Source organism: Vulpes lagopus, chromosome 19 (genome assembly GCF_018345385.1).
Source record: "Vulpes lagopus strain Blue_001 chromosome 19, ASM1834538v1, whole genome shotgun sequence".
NCBI lineage: Eukaryota > Metazoa > Chordata > Mammalia > Carnivora > Canidae > Vulpes > Vulpes lagopus.
In genome coordinates, this window is record NC_054842.1 from 30,818,148 (window position 1) to 30,832,838 (window position 14,691).

The 14,691-nt window shown below is 37.2% G+C and overlaps 1 protein-coding gene and 1 non-coding gene across 8 annotated transcripts in view; both read left to right on the forward strand.

Annotated features, from left to right (window-relative positions):
* TMEM108 (transmembrane protein 108) overlaps positions 1–14,691 on the forward strand; it is a 351,590-nt gene that overhangs the window by 154,019 nt on the left and 182,880 nt on the right. The gene's annotated exons all lie outside the window — the stretch shown is intronic.
* LOC121479189 lies at positions 4,607–4,712 on the forward strand. Its single transcript, XR_005984690.1, has one exon. It is a non-coding gene; the product is annotated as a U6 spliceosomal RNA (small nuclear RNA).

A 14,691-nucleotide genomic window follows, 5' to 3' on the forward strand; every position in this document is an offset into this window, starting at 1 on the left:
TTCTTTGGAAAATACTATAAATGACAAATATACAGATCTTCACAGCAGGTTTAGATCCTAATAAGCCCATCAGAAGTTGAAAATATTGTAAGTTGAAAATGCAGTTAATAAACCTAACCTGCCAAACATCATAGCTCAGCCTAACCTACCTTAAACATACTCAAAACACATAGCCAATAGTTGGGCAAAATTATCTAGCATACAGCCTATTTCATAATAAAGTGTTGAATATCTCATGTAATTTGTTGAATACTAAAAGTGAAAACCAGAATGATTGTATGGATATGGAATGGTTGAAAGTGCTTTGGTTGTTTACCCTAGTGATTGCATGGCTGCCTGGAAGCTGCAGGTCATTGTCCAGCATCACAAGAGTGTACTACATATTGTCAGTCTGGGAAAAGATCAAAATTTGAAGTATGATTTATACTAAATGTACATCACTCTCATACCAATATAAAATAGAAAAATATAAATTGAACCATCCTAAGTCAGGGACCATCTGTATTTTAAAGTCGGCTTGGGAGATAGTTAATGTATCCAGTCAGAGTACCATATTGAAAAATACAGAGCAGTATAGATGGGGAATGCACATTATCCTTTGGGAAAAGGCTTTTTTATGCATTTATACTCATAACAAAATGTGAAGACATTACTACCATTGATATGAAGGCTATAAGGTGTGCTTACTAAAAATAAATTTCATGAGATTCACTTGTTTCTTTTAAAAGTCATTTTTCTGTGATCTTACTGAATACCTGGAAAGACTGCAGACTTATTATAAAGAACAATCTCTGTTTACATAGCATATTTTCATATTACTCCTAAAAGGGCCAAAAGCAGGAGCAGAGTGACTTGAAGGGATGAATTGAGGACAATCTCTAGATCATTTTTCCATGGAGATAAAGGGGCTTTGTGAGAGCTGCTTTGCTCATTTGGAGCCCAAGAGACTCTCCTGAGAGAATAAATACCAAGGAGAGAATAGGCTTGGGCAGATTTACATGCAGTACATATTGGATGATTCAAAATAACTGAGAAGAGCATTTTAAAAACATTAACTATAAAGAGAGTTTACAAATCGATGAAAAGGCATTGTCCTAAAAACTTAAAAATTCTTCATGATGTATTGGTAAGTGAAAAAGAAGACTATTAACTTTCTTGTATATGTAATCTTTTTGGAAAAGAAGTATTTGCAGGTTATATAGAATATTAACTGTGATTATTGTTGGATATGGTTCTGGGCTTATCTTTGGATGACTGTATTTTTCAAGTTTTCTGCAGTAAGCATATACTTCTTTTATCCTCAGAAAAACTGATTATACGCAAAATCCTACAATATTATCTATGCAGGAGAGGGACTATGTGCTGTTGACTATTTTATTCCAGTGACTAAAATATATGTTAGAATCGCCTGAGAGAGAGCATGGGTCTCACCCCTGGAGATGCTGGGTCAGTTGGACTAGTAAGGAAAGTGGAAGTCACTTTAAAGAGTATCAGAACCATCATTTCCCATATAAATTCCAGGTTCATTGTCACACGGGGCAAAATCTGTATTCCAATTGAAAATTATCACTCAATTGTTCACCTAGCAAGGATATATCTATTTCAGTTTCCCCCTAAGATGCTGTTCAGGCTCCTGGACTTGGAAAAGGCAATTATCTATTAAATACTAGATGCCTTTGTAGATTAGCACCAGTGAATAAAAACACAGTGATTTGAACAAAAGACATGATTAGCTGATTAACCACAGGCCATCTCAGTGAAGGTGTACTAGAAACAACGGTGGGGTCAGATATTAATACTTCTGTTTTCTTGGATTTATCAATAGTGCATTCATTATTTCAATACTCCTCTGATGTTAGCAGTAGGGAGATGTGGAGAGAAAGCTAACTTATATGCCACAGTATTCATGTTTTTTTAAAAAGATTTTATTTATTTATTTGAGAGAGCACTAGCAGAAGGGAGGGCTAGAGGTAGAAGCAGACTCCCCATGGAGCAGGGAGCCCAATGCTGGACTCAGTCCCAGGACCTTGGGACCATGACCTGAGCTGAAGGTAGATGCTTAACCAGTTAAACCACCCAGGCACCCCCATATTTTTTTAATTAAAATAACATTTTCCTTAAAATTTCATGAAAAGAGATAACGTTATTTCTCCATCTACTCGTAGGGAGTAGTAGTGTGTACTTCCTCAGAGATTTTTTTTTAAGAATTTCAAACTAAGCATTTGGTTCCGTTTATGAGTATAATAGAAACTAAACTAATATTCACACTGCCCACCTATACATACACAGAACCATGTTGTATAAAAGGCAGTCAGGGCTACCCAAATGCTTTAGACTACCATTCCATTTCTACTTAGTTAAAAAAAAAAATTGAAAGAGTCTATGATGCTGCCTGTTGAAAACCCTTCTATCGACTCCAGGATCCCCCAGCTCTCAATTAACCAAGGTATAAATGGGGAGATGAAAGACCACAGATAATTTAAAGTATATTTAAGCCAAAACTAGTCAAAATGTAGTTAACCAAAATTTTAATTGTAAACATATTTAAAATGTATCCAATATTCAGATACACATTAACATTCTAAAATGTCATCAAAACATAAATAATTTAGGTATTGTTGGTGTGCTTGCAGCTAAATATCATTTTACTTCTTCAATAAAGAAATGATCAAAATATTAAAATCAGTTTTTAAAAGATCAAAGTCTGTTTTTCTGTGGAGAAAGAGGTCCTCAAAACATGATAAACATCTATTCATTAATGTATTTCCAGTACATTAGACACATTCTTCTTCCAGTAGACACATTCTAAAATACAGATATTTGTGCAAAACTGTGGGGGTTTTGTTTTTGGACAAATTCATTATCTGTTGTACGTTTTGGACATGGTTAATCATCTTTATACTGTTTTGTCCACTTGTAAATAATGCTTAAACCTCTTATCACCCTAGCCCATGTTTCTTTCATTTAAGTGACTGATGGAAGTTAAAGCAACTAAAAGCAGTGGATGTTCTTAGCAAGAGACAGCCCTGTGAGGTGTGCTAGTTATCAGTTGATTCTTTTCACTCTTTCACAAATGAGTGATCATTTGTGAGCCTGAGGTCCATTGGTTCAAGCTTTCTCCTGACATCTAGATAACTCACTACCAGATGCTCATGGTGGTAGCTGGCTTTCCGTTAATCTATGCCTCCACTATTGTCATTTGTCCACACTTACTAGATACGTGAAAGAAGTTAGCAAAGCTATAGGATAATCAGATACATATAATATGCTTTCAGAGAGTCACAGTTTTACTTGAGGATGTTGAGGACAAAATAATCAAGTTTTATTGATGATAAATCAAAAATTATTTTTATATTAAGGTGACATAGTTTTTATATTCAAGATATATAAATTGTATATTCAAGTGCTATATTACAGAATATAAAGCAAAATGTGCTTTATACGGAACAGGAGACTTCAAGGAAATTTCCTGACTAGAGAGGCCACTTTCCACTATACTCAAGACTCCAGAATGTGGGATTGGAGACAGGGTGAGGCAGTGTATATTAGCGCTCTTTTCTATTAGGTATTCTTCTGGGAAAACATTGAGAAGCACTGCAAGAGGGCATGAAGAAAAATAACATAAAACTTAAATAGATGCCCTTTAGTTACATACAGTTAGGATGTAACTCCAGTGAGTTACACTTTTTCTGAAAAAGCTTCTTAATAAGCCAAGCATAAGCCACTAATTATCTTGTTAATGAAGACTCAAGATTTAGAAAATAGTTTAAAGAAATACAAATGGAGGGCAGCCCCAGTGGCACAGCGGTTTGGCGCCACCTGCAGCCTGGGGTGTGATCCTGGAGAACCAGGATGGAGTCCCAAGTCGGGCTCCCTGCATGGAGCCTGCTTCTCCCTCTGCCTGTGTCTCTGCCTCTCTCTTTCTCTCTGTGACTTTATGAATAAATAAAATCTTAAAAAAAAAGAGATACAAATGGATTGATTATAACAATTTCTTGCTAGAGAACTATTACTTTCCTCACTTACTTCAATGTCTCATTTACTACTTTGGTGTCAAAAGTTCCCACAACTTGGGCATACCTGCAGTCTTGCTAATAATAAAGACTCTACAGACTTTTTGATGGTGATGATGATGATAATGATAGTCAAGATCTACATAGTGTTTATTGTGTACCAGGTGCTGCTCTAAGTGTTTTGTACTTAGCCATTACAACAGCCTTATAAGCTACAATTATCCCCATTTTTCCTGTTACAGATGAGGAAACTGAGGCACAGAGAGTTCAGTAATTTTCTCAAGGACATGTTGCATAGGAATGGTAGAACCAAGATTGGACCCTGGGCAATCTAGTTCTAGAATCTTGCTTTAAAACATTAGCTTTCCTGCTGCTTATCACAGAAATTATTAAACATTTAGTGTTTACAAGGCTAGAATTCAAAGTTGTTGAAAGTGTTGTTGGAGAACTACTTGTGTCATGTGAACAACATTAACAAATGAGGATCTCGTAGAATTAGACAATCAGGTCACTGTAGGCACTTCCAGAATCATTTGGCTAACAAAGGAAATAAAACCCTGAAATAGATTTTTTTTTTAATTACTTTCATTATGGTGCTCACTTCAGCACATATGCTAAAATTGGAATGATACAAAGAGGGATTAGCATGGCCCCTGCTCAAGGATGACAGGCAAATTCATAGAATTACTTTCATTATGACTGTGCTATGAATATCCTATATGAAGTAAAGGCTGTTATATGGTAGATATATTGGGCAGTTCTGGTGGGAAACACACATACACACACTTTTAAAAAGCACTCCATTTATTCTTTATTCAGAGAATGTGACCTTTTCCCAATTGTTTTCAGATAAAGACAATCTATTAAATATATGCTTGAAAATTAACTTCAGTTATTGACACAGGAAGCCAAATAATCATAGGAAGTTGGTGGTGCCAAGTGTCAGTAAAGGTAGAGAGGAGTCTCATCTGTGATCAGTTGTCCTATTCCAGAAAAGAACCTGAGTGGCCTTACCTGTGTCCTGTCACTCTAGATTTCTTTATCATAAGAAAAGAGGAAATTACTCAGGGGCTACTACATTGCTCCTTATGATTGCTCTGAACCTGGAAACTGTGTGTGTGTGTTTAACTTCACTCTAGTTGACAACTTCCTTCCTTAGATCTGTGCTTTTTGAGGGCAAAATCTACATTCTTTCTAAATATCAAATGTTTAGGGTTACTTCATCACTAAATTTGCCCTTCCCACAGCCTAGACTCAGATATTATCTTTCTATGAAAGACCCCATTGCAAAAAAAGAAACCTTTTCAGGCCCATGTAAGTGGAACATATAAAAGGTTTTCAAGGAGTGATTTTGCTATAAGAAAATTACACTTTGAGCAGACCAAATCCAGAAGTACAAATTTCAGTCAGAGATATTATTCATTATCACCATATTAATCTTGGACTCTGATCATTGGAATAGAGATTTAGCAGCTAACCAACATAAAAGCAGTTCAGAGTCCACTCTTGGGAAGTTATCTTATCAAGTAGTTTGACAGTGACCGAAATTAAATTTCAGCTTTTATGCTTTGGGCCCTGAAAACATTGAAACATAATCTAAATATTCAGAAGTCTTTTTGCATTGAGTCAAAGATATTTTAAGTCACAATGAACGTGTGGCAATAGCCTTTGTCTCTAAACCCCAAATCTTTGCCTAGTACTCCACCTAGTAGAGTCCACCTTACCTAGGCAACCCCACCTTGGCTTGATCTGCTACCAGGCTGTCATTTATCTGTCAAATGTGTCAAGGTCCAATAGCTTCTGCCGGCTTTTCATTCCAATTTTAATGGAAGCAGAATCCTTCCTTCCCACTGTAGATGAATTAACCAGACTGCATTGAGGGCAGGGAAGATAAGATTTTCCCTTCAGGACCCATAGTCCTAAACAGAATATAAAAGATTAAAATTTGTTTTTCTCTTGGAAAATTCATAGATTTGAGTCTTCCCGGGGAGTTCTCTGTTCTTACACATCAGTGAGTTCTTTAAAAAGACCTCAGGAGATCGCCCTTTAGAGAGACCAACCTGAGATTCCAGCGTAGAATTCTCACGGGCCACATCTATGCATTAGCTAACGATGAAAAGGGAATCCTAGGAATACCAGGGTCATTAGGTAGTGGCAAACTATTGTCATGTTGCAGTTTTGTTTTTTTAATTTTTTAAGAAGTTTTATTTTAGAGCGTGAGTGAGTAGGGGGAGAGGGGAGAGAAATCTCAAGCAGACTTTTCACTGTGGAGCCCAGTGCAGGGCTCCATCTCATAACCCCAAGATCATGGCCTGAGCCAAAATCAAGTCAAATGCTTAACTGACTGAGCCACCCAGGCATCCCTCATATTGCAGTTTCTATGTCTGCTGATTTGAAGGTTCACAGTAAGGCATTTTCTTCCCATATTATAATAGTCTTGTAGCCTTAAACACTGCCTTAGGCATTTATTTCTGCTTCAGGCAGCAAACCATTCTTCCCTTATCCCAGGAACATAGGGCCCAGCTAGAGGTATGCAGAATACAGATGTCCTTTCTATGAAGTCTTCTGAAATCCAGGCATGATATTCCTTGTGTAATAGTACCCAGACCAAACATGTCTTGATAAGATGGTGTTTCTGTAAGAGGTGCACATAAGTCAGTTTTGTCCTTTCTTGAACCAGCATCTTCACTGTACTGTCCAGACATCTTCATAAAAATGGCAGATGTTAATCTTTAGCTAGAATTAGAGAAGGCTTTACAATAATAACAAAAATGTTAGGAATGTTTGAACCCTCACTCTGGAATGAAAAGTAAGTAAATAAAAACAAATAAATGTATCTTTTCACAGATATCACCCTAATACATCTTCCCTTCCTTCCCTTTAAGTCTTGTCCCATTGCAGCACATCATTCTTAAGATGGGCTTATGGCTTCAGCATAGGAGACTGGCAAGACAGTGGGTGTGAAAGCAGGCAGTAAGGAGTGAGAAGGCCCATTAAATTATTTTATCTGCTCCGTAGGTATAGAGAAGACAATCCTAGAGGGCCCAGCTCACGAGGTTCTTTTATAGTGTGGAGACTGGAATTAGGAAGGAGGAAGAGATGATATGAGAAACAAAAGAAGTTCTGCCTCTGTCCTGGCTAGGGTAAAGATGGGAGAAAGGGAAATAAAAGGAGGGAGGGAGACAGAAATGTGTGCAAGCGGGGCATCTCCACAGTTCTACATTTTGGTATTGGGATACTGAAGACTTCAGAGAAGTGCTGCAGACTCAGAAATCTGTCTTTGTGTTCTTATTGAGCCTGGGGAGGGAGAAGGAGCACTGTGCTCTACAAACCAATATGGAGAAGCTCAATTGTCATGCAGCAATGTTGCTGAGATGAGAAGCAGAAACATCACAGCAGATGTTGGTGTGGACCATTTGGGCAGCTGGCTGAGTAGTACAGGAGCACATTCTGGGGTCTGCAGCCAGCCAGAGCTGAGAGGAAAGCTGAACAACAAAGGGGCATTGGCAAGAGCTACCTGGGATCATTGCTGGAGGTAAAAGAAGGGGCCAGCCTGGTGCTTAATTAAGCATTAGAGGCCAGAAAGACATGGTGACAAGGAAACTAAAGGCATTACTGCAGACCAGTAGGTGCCAGGCACTGTCTATGAAAAGACTGACATTTTTGCCTGATGACTGCTCCCAATCCCCATTGGACACAGGGGAGGGCTGGTGCCATTATAGGAAGAGGGGAAGCTATCAGGGAGTTTGAATCTTTTCTAAAGGAGCTGTTTAAATTATTGTATTGAACTAAAGTGTAAACTGGATCAGAAATTTAGTTACAGAGAAGGCATTACATCAGATGTGATCAGAACCAATTTTTTTAAACCATTTTTTTTAAAAAAAATGGTTAAAACAGTCATAAATACATTTGTATATATCTTAAACATTTTATTGTAATGTACATGTACATTCATACAGCAGTCTTTTAATGTGGGGCCAAGACCTTTCCTTTGTATTTTGGTTGTCCAGTTAGAGTTCCTCTTATTTCTAGCATAAATCACACCTATAATGCTTCATTTACAATTTCTAATTGTATTTTCTTTAATAGATCAATAACTTTTAGCCACTTGCAAAGAAATTTGAGTATAGAATCTTAGTTTTCTTATAGTTAAAATTTTTTACAGTTGCCTTGACACCTGATTGAAAGCTTTGTTAAAGGAAACTCACCTTAATTAAGTCTATTCAAAGCATTCAGTTTAGTTTTCGTACAGACAGCACTTTCTCTTCATGCTTTTTTCCTGTTTTGCAGTACATTTAATCATATTACATAACTAAAATAACACATAAGATGGACATAAACAGATTTGGGGGCACAAACTACTCTTGAAAGCAGAAAGAAACCTGTTACTGGTGAGTTCTCAGTGCACCACAGGAAACAGTATGAAGTGGAGAAGGAGTGGAGAGTGCTGATTAATTCAGCTAGTTGGTTCAATGGAAATTGGTTAAGAGCGAATAGTGTAACATTTTCTCTAATAGTAGATGAGGGGAAAAAAATAGTAGATGAGGGAAGGCTCAAAAGGAAAGCCAAATTCTTTGTGGATAAAGTTTTTATTTTTTTAATTTAAAAATATTAAAAATTACATTTTTCCGTGCACTTCCAAATTGCATTCTCTGTAACTTAAACTTTGAAAGCCCACTTATACATTCCGTAATAAAGTCCTCAAACCATGAACATATATCACTAATTTGTACATGGATATTAGGTAAAACACTGATTTTGTTTTTTTAGCTGGTCTTTTCTGAATATCATACAATATTCTTGATTGTATGATAGTAAGTAAACCAATAAGGTTTTTCTTTCTTGTCTACAGAATTTATCCTGGTTTCTGCTTACATACCTCCAGAGAGGTCTTTTAAAATATGATCTTCATTGCTTTATTTTAAGGAAATTTGCTTCCTGCCACAAATTCTTCAGAATTGTACAGCTGCTTTCTCTATCACTTAACCAAGGTTTGGCTTGGCTTTGTTCCTCTGGCTTTGTCTATTCTTAATCTGTGCCCTCTTTCAATGCAGGAACCTCTTTGCTCTGACTATAGAATAAATAGGGGATATTTTAAGGTCCTTCGGTTGGAAAAGTAACTTTCTGATTGGGGGTCTCAGCTACAAGTGGTTGTTTCCTCCATTGAATGGACATATCAGTACTTTCTGCTGAACTCTTAAACTTCTCTCTGCCCTTTACCCTACCTACACTTCTGCCTATCTCCAGAGGTGTTTGTGTTTACCATTTCATGTCCAGTACCATGCAGGAACTATCTAGCTATGCAGTGGTCTAATCCCAACTCCTTGGCCACCTAAGCCTGAAGTGGAGCAGATAGAAGGGAGAGTTGGGAAGCTCTTCCTTGACAGTCTGCCCATGTGTATGTTCCCCTTTTCATTTGTGGAGCCAAAGATCCTACAGGCTAACTCCTGGCCATGGCACTGGGAAGCAGAACCGAGTATTGGTGGAAAACTTTCACCCAATAATAAGCAGCTGCCTCTACCATGCTTGGCAAATGAATTGAGGATCTTTTAAATCTGAGAGAGGATGCAGATTCCAGAACAGGGTTGACATCCTTTTCAGCTTGAGAAATCAAAAGAAATAACCCATTTTTTTTTGTTTCATTTTGGTATTTTCAACAGAGCCAACACTGTCCACTTCATGAGGAACTATTAAGGGTTGCTTCACAGTGTTGGTAACTATTTGTGATCCATTTGTGGCATACCTGAATCTTTCAAAACATTGGAGGTAGGAGTTGGTTAGCCATTTGAATTGATCCTACTGTTCTGTTCCTATTGCAAATACAACTTATAATTAATTTATTACTATCCTAAGTCTGAACCACGTCTGCAAAGCCATGTCATGTAAAGTGATTTGAAAAGGCAGAGCATCAACCACTATCTTGGGGTCTCTGAAGAAGCTTAGGGATCAAAACGCAATTTAAAACTTAGTCTTTCCTATTTGTGAGTAGAAACAGAAATATCAGTTGAGAGCATATTGTGACAAATCTGTGGAAAAATATGTTCTCCATTGATTTGTACAGTTATCCCTGGAAAGAGCATATAAGGAAATAATCTTCCCAATCCAAGTTTCCTTTTGATAAAACCTTGGCAACAAGGTTGGCAACAGCTTTTTTTCTAATCCTAGGTTTCAAGTCTTTAAGAATAATTTTACTGGATGATGCATACTTTGAGGATATGATATTTTAAATATCACAGTCCTTCCAGACATCTGAGAGTTTAACATGCAAATTAGTATTTAATTTCTCTTGTGTGTGTATGTGTATGCGAGCATGTTCTGTGTCATTAAATCACTAGGTCATATCAGAGAACCAGACCTTGAGTGAGTCAGTTAACCTTTCTGTCTTCTCACATTGTAATTGAAGGAATTGCACTATGTTTTATTCTAAGTGATTCACAAGAAAAAGGCTTTTTTATTCTAATAGGAAAGAATTTCGAGATTACATGATTCTGTGTGCCTGCATATGCAAATTACATAGACTAAAGTTTTATCTCTGAGATAAGCCTGTGAGCCTGGGCACAGCGCTATTCTCTTAGCTTCTGTTTTGTATTTCTGTATATGTAAAGTGAAAGAGGGTTTAAAAAATTAAAATCTTTTTTGACTAAATATTGGATCCACACCAAACCTGATCTTCATCATCACCCAACACTACCCACCTCCAGTGTTGGAAATTCTGTAATAGAATGACGTCATGTGAGCTACTATAGGGTGAGAGGTATGGAGAAGAATGTTGGGCCTGTGTCTTATAGGGATGTACAACTCAATAGTAGTTTTGAAGGAGCTCTAAAAGGAAAACATGGCTTTCCCAGCAATTTCCTATCCATTCAGGAAAGTGTTCTAGCTTACTTTAAGCTTTACATGTATCAGGGCACGAATCTCTGGAAAAAGAAAAAAGCAAGAACAAATAATTTTTTTAAATTCTGATGATGCCTCACGTGCCACTTAGCTTCCTCAGAGCCATTAAAAGCTGTCTTCAGACTTAATTCTTTGTTTCTAATCTGCTCAAATGATAACCATAGCTAGTTTTCACCTCCTTTCTCAATTCTCGCAGCCCATTAAGATTGAAGCTACTTTGTCACATTGACACTGAGGAATGTTATTATTCAAAGCTGAATTAAAAAGGGAATTTATATAGAACAAAACCAATAAGCCAAGCAGCCTTGACATTTAATTTTCTTGGAAACCTTTCTCATCAAACCAGGAAAGTCTGCATACTACATATTTGGAAAATGAAAAGTGGTATAGTAGGAAGATAATCTCCTCATATAAATGATGAGTAAATAATCTGAAAGAGATCAGATGTTTTCTCCTTGCCTTGTCCTCTCTTTCTACCCTGAAATGACATTTATGAGTTCCCCTTTTAGAGACGGTTTATTTATTTATTTATTTTGTAGACATGGAGGATTTGCGGAAGCAAGGGGATAATTTTTATATTTTTGGCTATCAATTTCAAGTTTGTACTATGCTTCTCCCTCTACCTGTGTCTCTGCACCCCCCCTCTCATGAATAAATAAATAAAATCTTAAAAAAAAAAAAAAGAACATTGCTTCGTGGCCCTTAAACTTAGAGGATCAATAACAAAGAGTCACCTCAAAATCCTAACGTAAAAAAAAAAAAATCCTAATGTAAAACTGTTTTAAGATTAGTTCAAGGCACTGTTTGGCTCTTTAAGGTAAGTTGAACATACAGAAGGACTCATATTTCAGGATCCATTTAGCCTTCTGTTTTAGTCAGGGAAGATAATGGTAGTTTTAACAAAAAGTCAGAATCTCAGAGGTTTGACATAAAAATTTATCACTCACATCCTATTCAATGTAGGTTAGCAGGAGGGGAGATGAAGGGTCTTGTTCGATATAGTAATTTAAGGACCTAGAATTTCTCTATAATGTAAGTCTTCCATCTTCTCAGATTTAGCATCCCTCTGCTGGATTCTCATTGTCTACCTGGCAGCAAAGTGAGAAAGAGAATGTAAGGTCATGCAGAACAGAGATAGGTGGATCTGTTTCCAGACCATTAACTAGAGCTCAATCACATGATCTCACTTAACTGCAGGGGAGCTTTGGAAATACAGTTTAGCACTTATCTGCAGGGGAGAAGAAATGAGTTTGGTGACATGTAGTATCGACTCTGCCTTGGTTCCTTTTCCTCTGGCTACCCATACCTGTGCACACAGCCCTTGTCCTAGGATGGTCTACCTATGATGACATCAAGGCATTTAATTTGATTGATCGAGTGATTAGGGATTCATTTTATCCTTTTTCATTCAATTTGCTTTTCTCTGAAATGATCTTTACACATAGAAGATAACTTTTTTACTGTCGGGGAAACATATATAAATATAGACCCTGCTCGGATCACCATATTTTAATGTGGAATTCTATAGGGAGTGGATGCTGACTGTTCTCCACAGGAGAAGAGACAGTATCATCCATTTATCTATTATTTTAGGAAAAGCTTTAAATGATCTTCTCTATCAAGTTGTTCCTCTGTGAAGACACAGTGTTCTAGAGATATTAATTTATGCCCCTTAACCTTATACCAAAATTCAGAGTCTAAGGAATTCTAAACTCAAGTTGATTCTTACGAAGCAATTCAGACATATGAAGGACCTATTAGATAAGACCAAAGAAAGTAAAGAAACTTATTGACAGGAAACTGATAGGAATCAAAGATTGGCCAGTATGGTCCAGCTTTTAGTGAATTCCTCAGCAGAGCATGGTGAAGGCATAGACTGGCATTTTGTTGGGCATGCTGGTATTTCAGAAGGGAGATTTCTACCCGTGGATATTTAGGGCCTATAAAATGTGGTCCTGTATGCTTTTGCTCAAAATCCCATCTGTAAGAGGTATGTGGAAAATGAAGTACTACTTTCTGATTGATTATAGTACTGGCTTTATCTGCCAGCATAAGGCCAGTACTGCAAAAAAAATCTCATTTCCATGGCAACAGAGATCTCCACATTTAATTTGTTATCACATGAGGAAGAAACTATTTTTTCCTCTAACCTTAAAGATTGCAATTTTGAGAACATGGGAATGACCTTTGGCAACAGAGTGTTGTTAGAGCATCTGGGCCAAAGGGCTAATGTCCAGGGTGAGGGCCTTTAGGATTTGTAAATAAAATCAGAGTTGACATATTAAATCAGGGCAAGAAGCAAAACTTAAACCATAGAGACATCATTTTCTTACTCAGGAACAGTGACCTTTTATTCGAGAGGTATTTCAAGGGTAGAAGTTCCCTGAATATTACCAGACACAAAAACGGGGAGAGAGGAGCCAATTAAATCTTTATTGGATATTACTATGTTCTTTTCCTGATAATTTCTCCTTCTGTTTTCATTAAGCCTTTTAAGACAGTGGAGCCAGTCCTATAAGAGACATCTAATCACCCTAGTCTAGAAAACTGAGCTGCTCTAAAAGCTTTGCTGTGGAGAAACCATCTGCCATTTTTGTTTTAAAACCTTAAAATGTTAGGAAGTCTTATCAGCCAGATCTCTCCAATAAAGAAGCAAGGAGGAGTCTGGGTATGGGAGAAAAACTGATTAAATGCTCTGTGCCAGGAACTGTGCTGACTGCTTAAAGTATTCTGAGACTATAGTGTGTGTCATCTTCGTTGCTCTTGTGAACAAAGAAGAACATTGCCTCATGCTAGGTATCATTAGAGGCAGTTACTTCTATATGAGGATCTAAACTAAGGGTTCAACACAGCATTTTGTAGCCACTGGTGCTAAATATATAAAGATTGATCATAGTTGACTGAGCTGGTATTTCAATTAAACAGTGGTTTTGGTAGTTCTTTGCAAAGAAAGAAAGCCAATATAGTTTATTAATGATCAAAAACAATAAATCATTTTTCATTTAGAATTAATTGAAGGACATGACCATGTATTTTTGAATAGTAGCATTGTGAATAAAATTTGAGCATGGAGGGTGGGTACCATAAGCAAGACAGTCAAGCAGATTGTTTCAGAAAAATGTGAGGGGTGAGAAAGCAAAATCAGAAGAGTTAAGTTTTTACAAAGCGTAGTCCCCTACAGAACCCTAATAACTAGGTTTTGAATTCACCAAAATCTCTCCCACTGTTGACTATCTTTGTTTAGTGAGTAAATTTTCACCTCTTTTATTATGAAATCGTCCTCTTCTTTGAAGTTTGGAGAAATGTTTTTAAAAGTCCCTATATCTGTCAGAGTGCTTGATTTATGCTGTGGTAGCAAATTACCACAAAATAGCAGAAGATGACAGTCACAAGTTTATTTTTTCCTCATGCTACATGCCAACAAGGATGGGCTGTAGCTTTGCTTGCTCATCATTACTCTGAGACCTAGGCTAATGATATAGCCTCTGTCTGGAACACTGCCAGTTTTGTGGTGGAGGGAAAGAGAATTCCTTCCTGTTAATGGAGTGGTGGCAGCTAAAGCATCACTCCTGCTCACATTTCATTAGAAAAACAAATTACATCACCAAATTTGGGCAGGGAAGGAAATCCTTCTTCTCTTTCTAGGCTTAATTCTAAGTACCCTGGACTTCTTAGGGGAGAGCTACACCCTTAATCCCTTTTTCCTGGGCCATTTTGTCCTGTTAGGGACCATCTTAAGCCATTCAGTGACTTTTTTTTGAAGGTTATAAAGCCACACCTTTAA